Raw genomic sequence first — 21,461 nt, forward strand, 5'->3', positions numbered from 1 at the left:
GAGCATGGAGAATGATCCACTATTTAGCTAGGTCGTTACTGATCTCTATATGGGCCAATTTATATGCCTTGCTCCTATAATTCTGAATAAAATGTAATCACAAACAGCAATCAGTCTCAGTTATGAAATTTTCAACTGATCTCAGCATCTTTGAGGGAGAGAGTATCCAAACTTCTAATTCCCTTTTAGTGAGGAAATGCCCATATAACATAACCTCCAAATGGCACATGAGCTGTACGTGAACACAGTCAAATCAAATCAAATCACAACTTCAGTTAAATAAATTATAGAATCCTCAAAAACTCTTCTTAAGAATAAAAGAAAAGTGCACTATCATCTCCATTTGTAAGCTTACTTTACTTTTCTTATAATGCTGCAGCATTTTAATAACATTGGAAATTAAAGATCAAGAGAAAGACCTGCATTTACAGTGCAGTCTGCACACTCTCAGAATACCCTTAATACCCTGAAGAATGAAGCAAATGCAGCAACCAATTTGCAAACAGTACATTTTCACCATCAGCAATGTAATAATGGCTAGATAATCTTTTTTATGTTGTTAATCAAGGGATATATATATCGGCCAACACAAGGAGATGTTTCCCCAGCTTTTCTATGAAATTATGCCATAGGGTATTTTACAGTCGTCTAAAAGGGCAGATGTCTCTTGTTCGTCTGTTGGAGGAACAGCTCCCTCAAACGGAATTTAAACCATTGATTCTCTGACTCAAGAGTGTGAGTTGCATCTGATGGTCCATAGTGGCAATTGGGAGGGAATGGCTAAAAGAAGACGGCTCGGTGGTTTAGGTGGGAGTAAAGCAGAGATTGTCATTGCCATTGCCAAAGGAAGGCAGAAGGCTTTGTTGAGAGGTGCAGATTACATTCCAGCTCCCGTTGGCATTAAATACGCCATGTAAGAGGTATTTAGAAACATAGAAACATAGAAATTAGGTGAAATTATTTTCCTGGGCAGTGGCATCCCTGGATCATAAGGTGATTCAGGTGATTTGGGACACCACCATCTTCAGATTCCCCTCCAAGTAACATACTATCCTGACTCAGTAATACATTGTTGTTCCTTCATCATCGCAAGGTCAAAATCTCGAAATTCCCTTCCCAAACCCATCGAAGAACACTTTTAGCGATAGTTTAAGAACCACGTTCTCTCACCACCATCATCTCAAAGTAATCTGGTAAATGATAGCTTGGCAGATAAGCTCAGATCCCAAGAAATTATTAATTTTTAAAATAAAATGAAGTGCAGAGACGTGATGAAGCAAATTACTTCAGCACTTGACTGGTTTTAATAACGCACCACAATTGGCTCAGCACTGTTCACAACTTGTCTCTCTGCAATATGGTATCTTGCCTCCAACAAACATTACTTTGGAATGGTGCCAATTTTCAGAACTGATGTGAAACTCTCCAATCTCTTGTGACTACACTCCAGAACTAAGGTCATCAGAAACTTGGTTGTCAAGTTACAGTAGGCAGATAACATTTACATTTGTGCATGCTCAGAAGTTGACCTCCATGACATTGTTGACTTGTTAACGGATGCATCCAATGGAATTGGCCTTAAACTCAGTATCCACCCGATAAAGCTATTCTGTCAATCGGCTCTTGTTGTACCACTGCAATAAAGACACAATGAGACCCAGGAAAAATTGGACAATTCCTCATAAAAGCCAAGGCAGACTGATGATTAAACTCACCAATGCCTTCAATGTATCAGCACAACATTCGTCAATTGAATTAGAGGGTATTCAAGTTAAAAACCTTAAACCTGGGCACAGACGTCAGGGCAGCAGTGACTCCTAACTTCCAACTTCTGAGACCTGGAGAATTTACGGCAAGCATCTCTAGTTATGGAAGAGTACCACCAACATTGCCGGCACATAATTCTCTGAATTCACTGCAAATTCTCAGGCCAAAATCCCTCATAGAAGTCCATAGTTATACGCAGTCCGTTATTTTGAACTGACTATGTAATTTCCATGACCATCACAATACTGCTCAAAACAAACACTGAGCTCTGCCATGGGAAGAAATTAACAGGTGTTCATAAATGAATATTGATTTATCTCACTTCAAGTAGCCCCGGCATTCTCTTTCTCTCTATCCCTTCCCCACTCAAATCGCACTAGGATCTTGTTTTCACCCTATAAACAGCTAACAATGGCCTGTTTCCTTTATCATCGTTACTTTTTTGCATATATTTCATTCATTGTTCTTTATTCTTCCACCGAGTTACTCCAGCCTTTTGTGTCTATCTTCATAAGTTCATAAGTTATAGGAGCAGAATTAGGTCATTTGGGCCATCAAGTCTACTCCATCATTTAATCATGGCTGAGCTATCTTTCCCTCTCAATCCCATTCTTCTGCCTTCTCACCATAACCCCTGATACCCGTACTAATCAAGAATCTGTCACTTTCTGCCATGAAAATATCCATTGACTTGGCCTCCACAGCCTTCCATGCCTATGCATTCCACAATTCATGCCTCAATGGCTGCCTCAGGTGAAGCAATGGAACAGACCTGAGGATGTTATATGGTTATATGATGTGCTCAAATCCACTATGAAGAAGTACAACATCCTTACTGACTCCAAGGTTTCTCTGAAATATGAGTGGTAACAATGGAGATGAAATGTTGGGATGATATTGAGGATGCTGACACTGTGCATCAGGGACCACACAGAATCTCTTCTCAGGCAACAGATGGATTGTATCTGAGCCCAATTTATCACCTCCTGCCCATCTGTGGATGAGTCTGGGATCTGCACATTAGCCAGGTCAGAGTCCACAACACCAGAATTAGAGCATGCTGTTTTTGGACAAATGTCATAAATTTACTTTATCTGCTTATTTTTTTCTGATTAACTTGATTTGTAAACAAAATCAATAAAACTGCTGATGCTGGAAATCTGAAACAAAGACAGAAAATGCAGCGTGAGGCAACCCGTGGAAAGAGAAACAGAATTAATGTTTCAGGACAGAGATCCTTCTCCAGGACGAGGCTCAGACTTGACACATTCAATCTGTTAGCCTTTCCTCATTGTTGCCTAACCTGATTAGAGTTACCAGCATTTTTAAGTTATAAAGTAACTTTCTTAATTTTTTATTTCCTGCCTGAAGTGAAGTGAAATGTCATGGAATTCTAACCTACTGCCCAGAAGCAATAAAGCAGCAATTTGTTTATCTGGAGGTTGTCATCCCTGTTTATTTTCCTCTTCTGTCCCGTAGGGTCAGGGTTGTCCTGCTGCCACATCAGTTTAAGGAAAATATTATTATCCATGTTGAGAGTCGTAGAGAAACATATCTGATCAGCCATAATGCATGGATTGTGGACACAAGGAACTCAATATGTTGCCTTACAAAAAAAAGACAAAAGGTGCTGGAGCAACTCAATGGGTCAGGCAACATCACTGGGGGACAGGAATATATGACGTTTTGGATTGCGACTCTTCTTCAGAACTCATAGACTATTACTTATTACTGAGAAACAATTTAAAAGTACAATACATAATACTGGAGAGGTTAATCCAGCTTGACCTCTCTAGTTTCTTTCTGTAACTCCGCTGCAGAAAATTAGTGGAAGTTCTAATATTACAATGTTTTTTGTTGCCATTCCACCAGAGCTTCTGCTGATTTGCTGCTTAAGCTACAGTACAAAATAGTGAAAATGTTTGCATAATTTCCTGACAGAGATTTCATGCAGACTGCAATTTGAGGGACAGAGCTGGTAAGAAAATAATTACAGTGATTATATTTCAGAGAAAAGCTTTCTTGTCCAACCAGAGTTTCAAATGACATTGTAAATTAGGAGAATTAGTAAATCTCAAGAAAGTTAAATTATGCTAATTTCCACTCTGAGGAAGAACGCTGAGGATTCGTGTTGACTCTAACAGTCAAGAGTTGACAGGGAACTCATATTCCCACATCAAGTGGATGCTGTGTTTCAGCTCTAGTCATAAGGTTCTGATTATATGTTACCAGCGCTATTAATGAATAACTAGATAATGCATCTTCCGCGGCAAGAGAAGCCAAAGGTTTCTGTCCGTACGGTCAATAGAGGAAACGGTGGTTCCAAGTGGAATCAGTGACATCTCACAGAGAATGAGTAGTCTGCCCAAGAACAAGAGGGGTATATTTCTGATATTTCTCAAGATTGCAGAAACGTGGAGCATGCCAAATCAGGTTAGGGTTTGGCTTATCTGATCATGTGTTTGGTTACCCAGTTTGAGATGGATGATTGGCTTTCAGCAATTTAGCTGATTCAGATAATCGATCTTGAAGATGCATACTTTGCCTTATCTATACACAAGAGGCACAGATGTCTGGTGTTTTGATAACAAAGCCAGTGGTGGAAGCTTATGCTGCCTTACTTAGATCAAAGGGCATTGTGTCATCGAGTTTTTAGATGACATGCAAAATTTGCAGCTGATAAGATTTAAGGGTTTATCAAAAGATGCCTCTTACGATATTAAGGATGAGGCAACATGAAATTTAATAGTGCCAACTTTTCCTATTCATTCAGGCCATGGTAAGGCGGCTGAAGAACCTCCTGTTTACTCGAAGTCACGAGTGATGCCTGGTGCAGCCTTTTTCTCGGGCAGCTAGCTCTGCACGATTGTATGGGAAGTTTGAGAACAAGACATATGAGTTACTTTTAAACAGAAGTAACAGAGATTTGTGTTGCTTTCAGTTTGGGCTTAGAGAAGCGATTATGTGATAGCACAATTGATACTGCTTGTGCTGCTTTGTCATTCTCTATAGTCCCATAAGTGGGACAATAAATGATTGGTTATTCACCTGCTGTTCACTAACGTTATGCAAGGTGTCTTTTATATGACCGCTCTAAAAGCCTACACTCATCGTAGTGTGCAATGTATATCAGTAAATTATTATGCAGATATTCATCTACTGTATTCCTAATGGGAGCAGTATCTTTTAAGTTGATTATGCTTTTCGCAAATGATTTCAGCACAAACAACACAGTCTTTACTCAGTCTCTGGCTCGGTCTCTAGGTCATAACTGACATGAGGGTAGCTTGTTATGGGAATTATCTCATAAAGCAAAACAGGCATGGATGCGTACATTTGGATTTGACAGCAGATCGGAGATTGGGGGGGTTATTATGTATACAGGTACACTGAGCTTGCTAGTACCTATGAGATGAAGGATAGTTTCTTCATTGTTATTTAATTGTCTCTCAAGAGATTGCTGATGGCTCATTAGCAGCCAATAGAATGGATATTTCCTTTTCATCATACAGCAGGAGGCTTACTAAGTGCGTTTTCAGAAGTTATAAAATTTGGTTGAATATGCCTAGATGTTTGCAGATAGAATTCTGAACAGTGTTGCATGAGTTATTGTCTAACTCAAAGCTAATTAGGACTGTGGTCCGATTAAGAGCAATGGCCATGTGTGCAAGTTAGCATCATGGTATTAATAACCCATGTTTCTACCATTTATGGTTTATCTGCTTAAGTGTTTCACACACACATTGGGTTACTGCATGAAACCACAGAGCTTTGAAGTCTTCACGTAGTCACTCACGTGACTTTGATATAAAATAGAAAGATTAAACGAAAACCTACCGTTTGAAGTTTGATCTTGATTTTATGAGAAGTTGAAGTGAGGGATTACGTGCCCTCCACTCCCAACCCTGATTCTCATAAAGATCATCCGGTAAGTCTAGGGTCATTAATCTTTCTATAGTTTAAATCTGTACAATTGGTCTGTGGCTTCATACAGTTGCTCTGAAGATTGATGCGCATGCGGGCTGGCGGGCTCCTCACGTGATCCCTCACTTCAACTTCTCATAAAATAAAGATCAAACTTCAAACGGTAAGTTTTCGTTTAATCTTTCTATTAACGCCCAGTAATTTGCACACAAGGTTGGCCAAAGGAAGATCACTGTGTTTATAAAATTAAAAAAAGGATAACTGTGATTACCTTTGGCTAGAATTATACATTCTAACCAAGCCTAACATATGGTTGGAAGGTCACTGGGAAATATTCTGTGTTTAATCATTCTGCTGAAAGAGTTGGATTAATCAACAACCATTGTCATAAATTTCTAAAGGGAAAGCTATCTGACTGACTTGACAGAAATTTTTGATGCACTAACAAGGAGAGTCAATAAAGGTTGCAGATCGAATAGACTCTATGTGAATTGTATTACATCCTTTGATTAGGTCATAAATGGCAGACCAGTCAGTAAAGTAAAACCCCATTAAAGTGGCATGGTAGATCCAAAATTGTCAGTGATGGTAAGCAAAGAGTAATAGTTGACTGTAGTTTAATAAATAGAGTGTTGTTTACTATCAGGGTCCACAGAGTCAGTTCTAATTCCCTTGCTGTTCAAAACATGTCAATGATTTAGACAAGGTATGATTAAGAAAGTTAATGTTGATATAAAAAATTGTCGTGTGGTTCTGAGAAGAAAGCAATGGGGAAATGAAATTCAAACCAAAAAACTGGGAAAAGCCAACTAAACAAAGTGCAACATGGATTCAGGATAAAGTAACAGAGGGAACAGCCAGCCAGCCGATCCCTGAAAACAGCAGGACAATAGTCCTTTAGCATATCATGTGCAGAATAAAAGAACTAGACATCCCATGTAGGGATGTACACATCACCAGTTATGCCATCACTGAAGTGCTGTATATAATCAGGGCACTTCATTACAGCAAGGATCTATGAGGATCAGAGAGGTTACAATAGAAATGTATGAATGTGTACCCAGGGATGGAAGCCTTTAGCTACCATGAGGGCAGCTATGGTTATTTCCTTTGTATTGCAGGAGGTTCAGAAGTGATTTGAGGATTAAAGACATATGAAGGCTTCAATACAGTGATAAAGATGAACCTATTTATTTTCACATGGTTGGCTGTTTCAGAAGGTTAGATCACATGGGATCCAAAGAGAGCTGTGCTGATACAGAATTGGCTTAATAGAAGGAAACATACGGTAGTGGTGGAAGGCGCTTTAGAGTGGGGGGAGGGGGGGGTGATGATGCACACATTTAAAATGTGTACAATAATTAGTGGTTGACAATAGACAATAGACAATAGGTGCAGGAGTAGGCCATTCGGCCCTTTGAGCCACACCGCCATTCAAAGTGATCATGGCTGCTCATCCACAATCGGTTCCTGCCTTCTCACCATATCCCTTGACTCCTCTATCTTTAAGAGCTCTATCTAACTCTCTCTTGAAAGCATCCAGAGAATTGGTCTCCACTGCCTGAGGCAGAGAATTCCACAGATTCACAATTCTCTGGGTGAAAATGTAAATGAAAAAATGAAACTGAGATGATATTTATTTCATACAGAGGAAGATAGAGGTCTGAAACTCAATGCCTACAGATGTAGAGGCAGATACTTTTCTCACATAAACATCTACCTTATTGAGTATTTGATGAGAGCACATACTTGTAGCACGGAGATCATTCTGGCTGGGGATGAAGCCAGTTCATTCTGCCTTCCATGTGACGAGCCTCCTTTTAAAGCAGGGTATTTTTATGATGCTTTGAAAGTATCTATTTTTTTCTCTATTGAAATTCACATCCTACTAGTCTGCACTTTTTGCTCATGTATCCCATTCTAATTTGTTATTATCTTTTTCACTTTAGTATCTAAAGTTGTCTCAGTTGACCTACTTTCTGCAGCTGCCAATCCACTAATCCCATGGGATTCTCCCTGAAGCATCCTTGGGTTGTAACTATGGAAGAAAACAAACAGGACCCGCCCCATTCATTGGCTTCATCAATCCATCATTGCTTTAGTTCCCATAACCACAGTTCTTTCCCAAGTTTAAATCATTCCCTTTTATGTAAACCAGGGCATTCCTGAGTATTCAATGGACCATTATTGCAATTGTTTATAGCACACCCGTGGCTGAATGAGGGTGGTAAATCTTGATGAGAGTAATTGATTTTGTTTATCTAACCTTGTACACGGTGCTGTGGCAATCATTCAATGAAATGTTCCACTCTGCACACATTCTCTTCTTTACTAGCAAACTGAACCCTCAAAGCTGATGAAATATCGGTGCTCTTGATACTGACTTGGCAACGCCACTCCAATATTTACACAAAGTGGTGGACACAAACTGCTCAAAGGCTATAATTAACATCGGTGAAAAGAAGATGGAAGAAGGAGCTGTGTGTTCCTACAAACATTCAATCAGCATACTAAAAATACTCAATCTCTTGTATGATATACCAGCTGGCTGCAGAACAGAGCTCCTTTATTGTTTTGATGATTGAAGTAAACTCAGAACATCAGCTGGAGAAAGCAGCAGGAGGGAAGTTCACAAGTTCATGGGTTTTTTTCTTGTGTGAAAAGCCTTTAAACTTTCAAGAGTTCTAAAAAGCTTCTATTCCATTGTGAGTTATCCAGGGTTGAACCCCAATTAATGAAAACCAGCCTTCAGAAGGGAGGATGCATGAATCTGTCACAGCAGGACACGTCAGTACATTTACCAAACTCCAATGATGAGTAAAATATAACAAGAGCCTTTAGTGCTAAAAGATCTGTGTCTCTTTGGCTTTTTGTTAGGAGAAGAGAAAAAGGTCATGCACCATTTCTGTCACAATAGCAACATCATGTTTGACATAAATCATTTGAATTAAATTGTGGTCAGAAATCTCAAGCATTATCTGAAAGATCCCAGCAAATAGACAGAAAAGAACACGAAGGAAATTGTGATTGAATGTTGAAAATCTACACTGCATGTAAAGCTCCATGGGGTTGATAATTTGTTTTATGTTTCATAATAATTTATGTTTCATAATAATTTTCAAGTGATAAATTTTCAGCAGTTTAGTCAGCTTTGCAGTAGTTTTATTGCATGGTCCTATCATGAATGTGGTTGCCGCAGCACATACAGCAAGATGGAAAATAACTTTCTATAATGTTTTTTCTTTCTCAGCTCCTTTCATACATGGGTGGATGTCACCAAAATTCCTTTGGGGCTTTCACCATTGTATCCACTGAAGCCATAGAATCCACATCCATCCTGAAAAAAACCCATAAACAGTGTTTGCACTTTTTTCTCTGGTTTTGAAACTTCCCATCATGTTTTGGTGGGTAATTGGGAGATCAATCATGGGAATCCAACCTGAGAGCCTTCAACACCTCCTGGAAGGCAGAAAGCCAGAGGGAGTCTTTTCAATTATTCTGTCTTTGGTTTTTAAAGTTTACCTGTGCTTTGCTTGTGCTGCTGTGAGAATTGACTGTAAATCCATAGTTACTTTCAAAATCAACAAAAAAGTACAGCTTTGACCTGGTAGGATTTTAAATCTCGCTGACCTTCTAATCTACTATTTCTTTGAGCTTTTCCCTACGAGGTGAAAATGACAGTAAGCCTTGAAATGATTTGAGGTTTGTCCCAAGTTTGCACTTTATGTTTAACAGGAATTCTCAAAGAAGGAACGCGTGCGAACGGATGATCCATGGTCGGCGTAGACTCAGTGGGCTGAAGGCCCTGTTTCCATGCTGCACCTTTCAATCAAACAATCTTCAAAAAAACAGTGCCAGTGAATGTCCATGGTTCCTGCTGGACTCTTGAGAAATTTGTGGTGCGAGAATTCCTGGGGAATTTCAAGTACATTGCAATCTTGCTTTAGGAAAGAACAAATTTGAACTGAGTCAAAAGGAACTGCAGATACTGGTTTATACCGAAGATAGACACAAAATACTGGAGTGACTCAGTAGGTCAGGCTGCATGTCTGGAGAAAAAAGATGGGTAACGATTTGAGACCATTCTTCAGTCTGAAGAAGGGTCCCGACCGAAAATGTCACTCATCTTTTTTTCTCCAGAGATGCTGCCTGACCTGCCGAGTTACTCCAGCACTTCGTGTCTATCTTCAAATGTTAGAGTGAGTTGACTGTGCCTTCCCCAGTGCTGCAACAATTGCATAATAGAACATTTAAGAAACCTACCCAACTTTTACCTCTTGTATTGCACATGATTATTGAGGAATAATTTGCAACTGACATATTTTCAAACATTTTCAATGTTGCAATTTTGGATGCCACAAATACCTAATATCTCCTCCTATGCACTGTTATTAAGGGGGATGGAGGCATATAAAATTTAAAGCACAGGGAATACGTCTGCATGTCAAGCCAATTGCATGAGTTTGGAAGTGGTCTTTCTATTTCTGTTTAATTTTCAACTAGTATTGAAGAGAATGATGGTCACAAAACATTGAGACAAATAGCAAAGGCCTACTATTAATAATCTCATTAGCACTTTACTATCGATAGTGATCAAAATTAGGCTAGAAATTCCATGCACTTAACTTATGATATTGAAGTGAATGGAAATGAATATCAGAAGCAAACAGTAATGCATCTGCAACTATCGGAAAACAATCTACGTAAAAAAATTGAACAAGCATATTTACACCGCTTGGACAAGTCTGTAATAGACAAAGTGCAACTATTAAGGAATTGGTAGGTTGATTGTGTGTGGGTGAGCAGCAGAATCTGGGGGTGAATGAAATGGAATTAAGTTTAGATTTCCTCCAGACGTGATGCTTGGCATTCAGACCAAAGAGTTCAATCTTGGTTTCATCAGACCAGAGAATCTTGTTTCTCATGGTCTGAGAGTCTTGTTTCCCATGCCTTTTGGCAACCTCCAAACGGGCTGTCATGTGCCTTTTACTCTGGAGTGCTGCAGATATAGTACCATCTGGCCACTTTACCATAAAGGCCTGATTGGTGGAGTGCTGCAGATAAAGTTTACCTTCTGGAAGGTACTCCCATCTCCACAAGGGAACTCTGGAGCTCTGTCAGAGTGACCATCGGGTTCTTGGTCACCTTCCCCACCAAGGCCCTTCTCCCCCGATTGCTCAGTTTGGCTTGGCGGCAGGCTCTATGAAGAGTCCTGGTGGTTCTAAAGTTCTTCCATTTAAGAACGACGGAAGCCACTGTGCTCTTCGGGACCTGCAATGCTGCAGAAATTGTTTTATAGCCTTTCACAGATCTGTGTCTTGACACAATGCTGTCTCGGAAGTCTAAGGCCAATTCTTTCATCTTCATGGCTTGTTATTTTCTCTGACATCACTAGACAGGTGTGTGCCTTTTCAAATCATGTACAATCAATTTAATTTACCACTGGTGAACTCCAAACAAGTTGTAGAAACATCTCAAGGATAATCAATGGAAACAACATACACCTAAGCTCAATTTTGAATGTCATAGCAAAGAGTCTAAAAACTTATGTAAATGTGATATTTCAGTTATTTCTTTGAAATTACTTTGCAAAGATTTCTAAACATCTGTTTTCACTTTTTTGTTATGGAGTATTGTGTGTAGATTGATGATAAAAAAAAATGAGTTTATTCCAATTTAGAATTAGGCTGTAAGGTAACAGAATGTGGAAAAAGTGAAGGGGTCTGAATACTTTCTGAATGCACTGTATATGGGCTGTCCCACTGCGGCGACCTAATCTGCGAGTTTAGACGAGTTCCCCTCGACTCAAACTCGCAGCATGGTCGACACATGGTCCTAGGAGGTCCTATGAGGTCACTGGAATTCTCCTTCATGCTCGCGGGAAGTTCCCACATACTCGCGGCCTCAGCTAGGTCGCGGAACATTTATTCAGCATTTTGAAAAAATTTCCGCAAGTAAAAATTGGTCAGCATGGTTCTTTTTAACTCCTAGTGCAGTGGGGTGGGGTCGCTATTTAGTTACAGGCAGTCGAGGGCAGCCGTAGGCATTCTCCTTCACTGACCGGGCATTTTAATTGGCTCATTGGAGTTTTCAGGACCAAGGAAAACCGACCGGTAGGTTAAATGCCCGCTAAACTTTATTAAACAATGTCTGACTTTTTAAAAGTGTCTCCACTCCTTCTCCCCACCCTTCTCCCCACCCTTCTGCCACCCTTCTCTCCCCTTCTCTCCCTTTCTCTCCCCTTTCTCTCCCTTTCTCTCCCCCTTCTCCCCTTCATTCCACCTCTCCCCCCCCCCCCCCCACCGCCCCCCCGGTTCTCTAAAGGACTTACCGTACACTGTGCAGCCATCTTTTACCTTCCTCTTCATCACGGGTGTGAATTTCAGACAGCGCTCCCCCGCTGTCCCTGGCCGCCGCCTTTGCGATGTTTTGTGTGTGTGTGTGTGTGCGGTCGGTCGATCCAGCTTACAAATGGTCGATTCAGCTTGAGGTTTTCCAGGCGAGTGCCCTCGAGCTTGAAGATCGAAGACACTTTTTTGAACTTGCGGATTAGGTCGCTGCAGTGGGGCAGCCCCTTAATTCTTTCGACTCCTACTCTGTCTATCTCTCTATGGCTTTGGATACCAATGGTAAAAACATTAAAAGAACACCATCTGGAAGAATAGTGTGTCTTCAAGCTATTTATGTCTATTATGACCTGTATTTTTGGATCCAGATTATTTTCTGGTTTGGAAGCAGCCAAATAGTACTTTACAAAAAGAAAAAATTACTTTCCCCTCTGTTTAATATCCATTTGGAATTACGGGATTCACAAATAATGCCAATCTGTAGGTGCCTAGCATTGATTGCAAATATTCAGTGGCATAAGTCCAATTACATTTGTGATCTGGCTAGCGAAGGGATGTGCGTGACTTAAGAAAATAGCTGATATTTGACCATTTCAGCCAAGTGAAGCACGGATGTCTTAATCTTTCAGTACAAATAATTCTGCCTTGGCACAATTACTGTCTCTGCTGCATGATATTTCAGCCATAATGCGCTGCATATACTTGGATGCACTGCCAATGTGAATCTCTGAGTGTTAAACTGTTTTCTGGCTATAATTTAGTTTTATATTGTCTAATTTAGTTGAGCTCAATTCCATTCAGAGAATAATTACAGTCAGTGCCTAGATTGAAAAGATTGGTTGACAATTCATGTACTTTATGACTGAAATAATTGACCATTAATGTATTTCATGGCTTTGGTTCCTCCCTGAAACACTAATATATTTTCCCTCTTTCATACACTATTGACATAGAAACATAGAAACATAGAAAATAGGTGCAGGAGGAGGCCATTCGGCCCTTCGAGCCAGCACTACCATTTATTGTGATCATGGCTGAGCGTCCCCAATCAATAACCCGTGCCTGCCTTCTCCCCATAACCCTTGATTCCACCAGCACCTAGAGCTCTATCTATCTCTCTTAAATCCAACCAGTGATTTGGCCTCCACTGCCCTCTGTGGCAGGGAATTCCACAAATTCACAACTCTCTGGGTGAAAACGTTTTTTTCTCACCTCAGTCTTAAATGGCCTCCCCTTTATTCGATGGCCCCTGGTTCTGGAAATTTATTTTGCAAATTTTGCATTTTGCAAATTTCTGATTTTATTTTTTAATTCTAATCTTTTCATTGTTCTTTATTATTATTTTTATCTCTTATCTCTGGCATTGCCTGCATAAATATGATTCATTAGTCTCATCATCATCATCATCAGAAGTTAACTAGTTGTAGCAGGAAGGAAAATATCAAAAGAAACGCATAATGAATTAGACCATATAACCATATAATATAACCATATAACAATTACAGCACGGAAACAGGCCATCTCGACCCTTCTAGTCCGTGCCAAACACATAATCTCCCCTAGTCCCATATACCTGCGCTCAGACCATAACCCTCCATTCCTTTCCCATCCATATAACTATCCAATTTATTTTTAAATGAACCTGCCTCCACCACCTTCACTGGAAGCTCATTCCACACAGCTACCACTCTCTGAGTAAAGAAGTTCCCCCTCATGTTACCCCTAAACTTCAGTCCCTTAATTCTCAAGTCATGTCCCCTTGTTTGAATCTTCCCCATGATAGGGTCAATGTGACAATAGAACATCAATAGAACATCATATCATTCTTCACATTTAAAAAGCAATTCCCTTTCCTGGCAGATGTAACCAAATGTTTGTCCATTAGTCAGAATGCAAATCAAGTTCAGCATTATTTTAAAATACAGACTATACAGACAGCCTGAACAGGTTAGAATAACCCAGGAAGGCTGTTTGAGAATGCTGAGTTGTATCTGGGCAATGTCTAACAAGAATGATACAATAATTAACTATGCTGTTAAATCTCTCATAAGAGTAGTGAAGTTTCACTTGCAGACAAAAATGGAAATAAAACAAGACATATGACTCCTCTGGCCCTCTTTATATAAATGTAAAGGGCAATCTTCATATTGATAGACGATCTATTAATTCATCTTTTCTTTTTAACAACTATATGTCTGACGTACACAGTTTTTGTACATTGAATTGAATTGATTTTACATCAGCAAGCAGTCAACTGATTGCTCTAATGCACACGGCCAAATTTTCTCGAGCATTTTTCGTCAGTTCAGCTGGATTGATCCATTTATTTGAGAAAATATAAAGGAGAAAACCTATCCGTCAGTCTACTGGCCGGACAACACTGGTGGTATCATGCAGCTACAAGTTGCACATTGCAAACAGATCCAAAACTGCAACTTGGCAGAAGGTTTTCCACAAATGGCTTGTACTAAAAGAGATCCTATGTCGTGGATTTTAAATTGAATTATGAGGAAGACTATGTCAGGATATAACAACAGTTGGAAAGTGCATGTTTGCACATGCTCACAATCGGTGCTCACAAAGCAATTAATTTTCACATTGAGGAAAGTCAGTGGCAGGATTTAAGATTCAACATCCTCTACAATGTGTGGTTTATCCATCCTGTGCACATTCAGCATCATAAAAGGAAAATCTGGTACATCTGAATTCAGTGTAGGAAGGAATTGCAGATGCTGGTTTAAACCAAAGATAATCACAAACATCTGGAGTAACTCAATGGGTCAGACAGCATCTCTGGAGAAAATGAATAGGTTGAAACTGAAGAAAGGCCTCGACTCGAAACATCATCTATTCCTTTTCTCCAGAGATGACATCTGAACTCAGTACAGGTCAACGGTTCTCACAGCATTAAAAACGAAGTGGGACCAGTTGGTTTGACCAGTTGGGTCCCTGTCACACGGGAGGCCTGGTCCCCAAATGTAACCCATTCCCTAATGTTGATTGGCATGTACATCAATGATCTGGATGATGGTGTGGTAAATTGGATTAGTAAGTATGCAGATGATACTAAGATAGGTGGTGTTGTGGATAATGAAGTAGATTATCAAAGTCTACAGAGAGATTTAGGCCATTTGGAAGAGTGGGCTGAAAGATGGCAGATGGAGTTTAATGCTGATAAGTGTGAGGTGCTACATCTTGGCAGGACAAATCAAAATAGGACGTACATGGTAAATGGTAGTGAATTGAGGAATGCAGTTGAACAGAGGGATCTAGGAATAACTGTGCACAGTTCCCTGAAGGTGGAATCTCATGTAGATAGGGTGGTAAAGAAAGCTTTTGGTGTGCTGGCCTTTATAAATCAGAGCATTGAGTTTAGAAGTTGGGATGTAATGTTAAAATTGTACAAGGCATTGGTGAGACCAATTCTGGAGTATGGTGTACAATTTTGGTCGCCTAATTATAGGAAGGATGTCAACAAAATAGAGAGAGTACAGAGGAGATTTACTAGAATGTTGCCTGGGTTTCAGCAACTAAGTTACAGAGAAAGGGTGAACAAGTTAGTTTGGAGCGTAGAAGGTTAAGGGGGGATTTGATAGACGTCTTTAAAATGATGAGAGGGATAGACAGAGTTGACGCGGATAAGCTTTTCCCATTGAGAGTAGGGAAGATTCAAACAAGAGGACATGACTTGAGAATTAAGGGACAGAAGTTTAGGGGTAACATGAGGGGGAACTTCTTTACTCAGAGTGTGGTAGCTGTGTGGAATGAGCTTCCAGTGGAAGTAGTGGAGGCAGGTTCGATTTTATCATTTAAAAATAAATTGGATAGGTATATGGACGGGAAAGGAATGGGGGGTTATGGTCTGAGTGCAGGTAGATGGGACTAGGGGAGAATAAGTGTTCGGCGTGGTCTAGAAGGGCCGTGTTGGCCTGTTTCCGTGCTGTAATTGTTATATGGTTATATGGTAATATTCCACCACTCACGAGAGAGAGAGAGAGAGAGAGAGAGAGAGAGAGAGAGAGAGAGAGAGAGAGAGAGAGAGAGCGATTGGATAGTTTGAGAGAGCGGATATAGCTCTATTCTGAGATGAGAGGCTGGATCTCGTCTTTTCGCTCATGATCGCTCGGCGTCAGTTCTGCTCTAGTACTGGCTATCGATCGTCCTGTCTATCGAGCTTGCGCGCTCGCCTCTCGGCTCGCGTCTCTCTCGTATTCCTCGCTCTCCTTCGCTCGCGCCCGCGCTCGCTCCTCTCTCGCTCCTCTCCTGCTCCTCGCGCGTCCTCGCTCCTGCCTCGCTCGCTCTCGTCGCTCGCGCGCTCGCTCGCTCGCCGTCGCGCTCTCGCTCGCTCGCTCGTTCAGCTCCTCGTCGCGCGCGCGCTCGCACTCGCTCGCGCTCGCGCGCGCGCTGCGCTCGCTGCGCGCGCTCTCGCGCGCGCGGCTCGCGCGCTCTGCGCGCCGCTGCGCGCGCTGCTCGCGCGCGCGCGCGCGCCGCGCGCGGCGCCGCGCGCGCGGCTCTCCGCGCGGCGGGCGTCGCGCCGCGCCGTTCTCGCTCGCTCTCGCGGCGCGCTCGCGCTCGCTCGCTCGCTCGCCGCTCAGCTCTCGGCGACCGTCTCTCCGCTGCTCCACGCGTTACCGGCTCTCTCTGCTCTCGCGCGTCTCTCTGCGTCTTCTCTCTCTTCGCCCGCGCTCTCTCTCTCTGCTCGCTCTCTCTCTCTCTCTCTCCTCGCATCTCGCTCTCTCTCCCTCGGCTCTGGCTCCTCTCGCTCTCTCTCTCGCTCGTAGCTCTCTATGCTCTCGCTCGCCTCGCTCTCGCTCCTCGTCATAGTCTCCTCTCTCCTCGAGTTAGATAGATTGGATGGAGGGAAGCAGATTGAGATAATAATGAAGGTTAGAGGCATTCATTAGGTAGAAGGTACTGGAGTTTGGGCCAGGCTCGATAGGCAAGCACTAAGAACCGGAGATTAGTGGCAAAATTAGTGAGGGCAATGAGCAAGGGAGCAGGAGGAAATGATGGTCAATAATCAGTGGATGCCAGTTTGAACCTGATGAGTGTGCCTGTGTATGTTGTAAAATCAATGAGTGGAAGTCACATCACATTCCCAAGCTTGGTGAGCTGGGATATGGATGCTCAAGGGAGAGTCAAGTTACTTAAAGGGAACTTACCTCAAGAGTTAAGAGTGTTTTATTGTCATATGTGCCAAAATGAAACAATGAATTTAATATCTTACTTGCAGCAGCACAACACGTTTATAAATACAATGCTCAATTGATATTATAATAGACAAACGTAAAAAAAAGATCAATAAATAAAAGACCTAATATAGTGCACAAAAAAAACTAAGTCCAAATTCCCGAGTACAACCAAGGCACTTCATTGTTTGAAGTTTAATTTGGAGCTCATAATATTCAATAGCCTGATGTTTGTTGGGAAGATGCTGTTCCTGAACTTGGACATTACTGTTTTCAGACTCCTATACCTTCTTCCCAATGACAGGAGTGAAATAAGGGCATGGCCTCGGTGGTGGAAGTTCTTGATGATGCTGGCAGCTGAAACCTCAGACAGTTTCTTGCCATCAGACATGGAAATGGTTAGACAGATCTCCTTTAAGCAAGCTACATCAGGCCACACAGCAATTGCAAAGGTCTATTTCTGCATGTCTTCTTCTGGAGGGTGAAGTCAACATAAGAATGGGTAGGAAGCAGGAAATTACATCCAGGCATGTATTGCATTTGTTGCATTACATTATGTATATCAATGATCCTCCATGCACAGCTTCAAACATGCTGAAAACCCAGGTAGAAACGACAGACTCTGCATGTTGCAGTAAGTTTTTCATTTTATTTTTTATTGTCACCAAATTTTCTGGAAAGCAAAATTATAGTACAAAGTGATTCAATTTCGAGACAAATGTCACCACGTTGGATCTATCTCGTACCTCAATGTATTGTAAATTAACTTTAAAATTACCACTTATGACTCAGTGGCAGAGAGAATAAGAAGATTTGCTTCTTTGGTATCTTTTCACATTCTCTGAGAATATCAGAGGCCACAAGTGCGCACATATACACCATGAGAAGGGAAGTTTAGACCAAATAACAGAAGATGATTCTCTGCTGATTTAAGGTCTGATTGCTGTGAGTTAAGAGCAGAAAAAAAGGGATTTTTTGTTTTATAATGGAGCACTTAAAAGTGAACATGCTGTCTCAACAATTTTGGAGTATTTTTTCCAATTTTTATCATTCACTTATTTATACTAAGTTACTCACTGATTGATTTTTTTTTTTTATAACTTCAAAAAGTGCAGGTAGCTTTTATGTAAAATGATTGCCAGGTTTCTGCAAAAGCATATTTGGGTAAGGTCCCAGAGCGCAAGCTCTCAAACGTGCTTTGGGTATCTTAATGCAAATAACAGAGCACCGCGCATCTTAAGTTTATTTAGTTCAGAGATACAGCGCGGGAACAGGCCTTTCAGCCCACCGAGTCCGCACTGACCAGCGATCCCCGCACATTAACACTATCCTACACACACTAAGAACAATTTACATTTATACCAAGCCAATTAACCTACAAACCTGTACGTTTTTGGAGTGTGGGAGGAAACTGGAGATCTCGGCGAAAAACCCACGCAGGTCACGGGGAGAACGTACAAACTGCATACAGACAGTACCAGTGGTCAGGATCGAACTCGTGTCTCTGGCACTGTAACGCAGCAACTCTACCTCTGCGCCACTGTGCCGCTACCTTAAGTAAAATTTTCCATGAGGGACACCAATGCTGGGGTCTGTGGCCTAAGTGCAGAAGTTAAAAGGATCCATGCCAAACAGTTCAGGAGGATTATCTACAGCCAACATTTAGTGCCATTCCACACCTGCAGCATCTACACATGTGGGTAATGAACATAACGCAGCAGTTAACTTATCATCTTGGTTTATAATACTCCCGTGCACTATTTCTGGCTGGCTTTTGATTTACTTTTCTTCCTATGCTCTCTGAGGACTTTCGGGTGTTGTAGCGGCAGATTTTTATATCGTTCAAGAGATTACTCCCTCTAGCCACTAAGTGGACTACATGATTAAGGAGAATGTCATTTACGCATGTGAGCTTTCCGTCAGAGACTTTCAGAGCTTTTTTACAGATAAATCTTCATAACGCAGTCTTTTGATTAATAGGTTTTTTATTGTTGATGCAAAACAATAAGGTACATCCAAACTTCTTCCGACTCGTAAACTATAATCTTCATCGAACTCCAGCATATCGCTTTAAAGGTTAGAAAACTCCTCGTATCTCCGTTATGCTTCGCATGGTCAAAAGGTATGCCTTCCTCATGCTGGTCCAAAATTAAACTAAAAATTAAGCTTCTGCCTAAGAAACTCAGCTCTAAACACATCCTAAAATGCGTCATAAATCCCACCCACAATATAACGGACAGTCTAAAATTTAAAGACACATACCATAATTAATGACACACAAAACAAGCCAAATGGCCACTACATACCTAATTGTTCTGAGTATATAACGAGGCAATTATTATTAAACATCAAAAAAGTAGCCATGAAGGCTCAACATATATCAAAATAAAAAAATCAGGGAATTGAACCCCGGTCTCCCACGGTACAGGTGGGGATACGAATCACTCTACTAACGAGGAAACAAATAGCCTGCACTATATATCCGCAATCAGAATTCTTCATCGACTCTTCCATCTTCACTTTCGCCTTCTTGAAGCAAGCATAACTTGATTATGGATTTTATTAAAACATTGATTTAATTTAAAGTCGTACCGTGTGCGCCAAACCCTTAAAATCAGGCATGATACCCATTATATAGTCCAAAACATAATAGTCCAACGCTTTCATAGCATGAAACGTCTTCCTCCATGTCTGGTCAACTCATGAATGTGTTGTAACAGCAATGTTGAAGTGTGAAAATCCTTCAAAAGAATAACAGGATTTATTTATTTATTTATTTTTAAATATATATGTTTTAATTAGAAGCGTAAACACGTAATAGCAACACGGTTTGTTTATCAATTACATTCATACAAAGCTTCTGTTCTTTTTATAGATTTTTTTGAAAGATAGAACTGAAAAGAAAGGTCTATAAACTAATAGAGAGGGAGGGATAAAAAACCCCCAAGAAAAACAAACAAAGAAAATGACCAATAACAATTTTGGAGATGGGTCCATAGATTATAAGGCATAGTTATTCATCCAATCCTGAGCTCAGGTTTCAGTCCAGTTTCTGTGTTGAACCAATTTACCTCTTTAAAAAATCAATAAATGTTGGGTTTTTGTAGCATACGGTCCATCACCTAACAATCTGTATAGGTTCCATTGCCTTCAAAACATTTGTTCCGATAAGTAGATCAACACTTGAATTTATTTCAGATATCTCCCGATATCTCCCGGTGGGAGACTGCTTTGCGGGGCACCGGCAACGGCGACTTCTCCCACCCGAATTGCGGGGTTGAGAGTGACCTGGAGCGGGGCTTTACAACGCCCGGCGCGGCTGTAAATTGCCGCGGACTTGCTAGCGCCCGCCGGGGGCTCCAACATCAAGACCCAGGGCAGGGCCCTACATCGCCCGGTGTGGCTTTGAGTGGCTGCGGACTTGCTAGCGCCCGCCGGGGGTTTTGACCTCGACTTCGGGAGAGGAATGGAGAGCAGGGGAGAGACAAGTTTTGCCTTTCATCACAGTGAGGAGGACTCACTGTGATGGATGTTTATGTGAATTGAATTGTGTTGGTGTGTGTCTTGGTTCTTTTTTTGTATGGCTGCAGAAACCAAATTTCATTTGAACCTCATGTGAGGTTCAAATGACAAATAAAAGGTATTGTATTGTATTGTATTGACATCCTTCAGGTAAGGCCATTGTTTCAAGTCTTCATGTCTTGGTATATTTTGACGACCAACAGGCATGGTTGCATGTGTAAACACTTCAGATATTGGTATACAATGATCTTCACCCAGACTGGATATCTCCATGCTCGTAATATAATGATTCCTTCTCTCTTTATCTTTAATCATGGTACGTAATCGAATCTTAGTCTCTTGTCCTGTGATGTTCAGCCTTCTCGTCAGGTTTTCTGTGCAAAAGGTAGTCGAACTTCTGTGATCCAAAAAAGCATATGTTTGCAACACTGTATTCGTCTTACTATTCCTCACCTGTACTGGTAAGATAGAAAAATTATAAGCTTCATCCCCGGCCCCATTATGAGCAGTTACTTGAGGCTAGGTGATAGCAGCTCTAGTAGTTGGCTTCTTCTTCTGTTCCGTTTGCTCCGGTTCATCCTCTTCTATTTGCTCTGATAGCTCTTCATCTATTTGATTCAGTTCTTCCTCTTCCCAATGCTCTGGTAGCTTCTTGTCAGTGTGAAGTGCTTCAGGATGATATTGCCTGCACTTATAACAAATTATAGGACTC

The sequence above is a fragment of the Amblyraja radiata genome, chromosome 5, assembly GCF_010909765.2.
Source record: "Amblyraja radiata isolate CabotCenter1 chromosome 5, sAmbRad1.1.pri, whole genome shotgun sequence".
NCBI classification, from domain to species: domain Eukaryota; kingdom Metazoa; phylum Chordata; class Chondrichthyes; order Rajiformes; family Rajidae; genus Amblyraja; species Amblyraja radiata.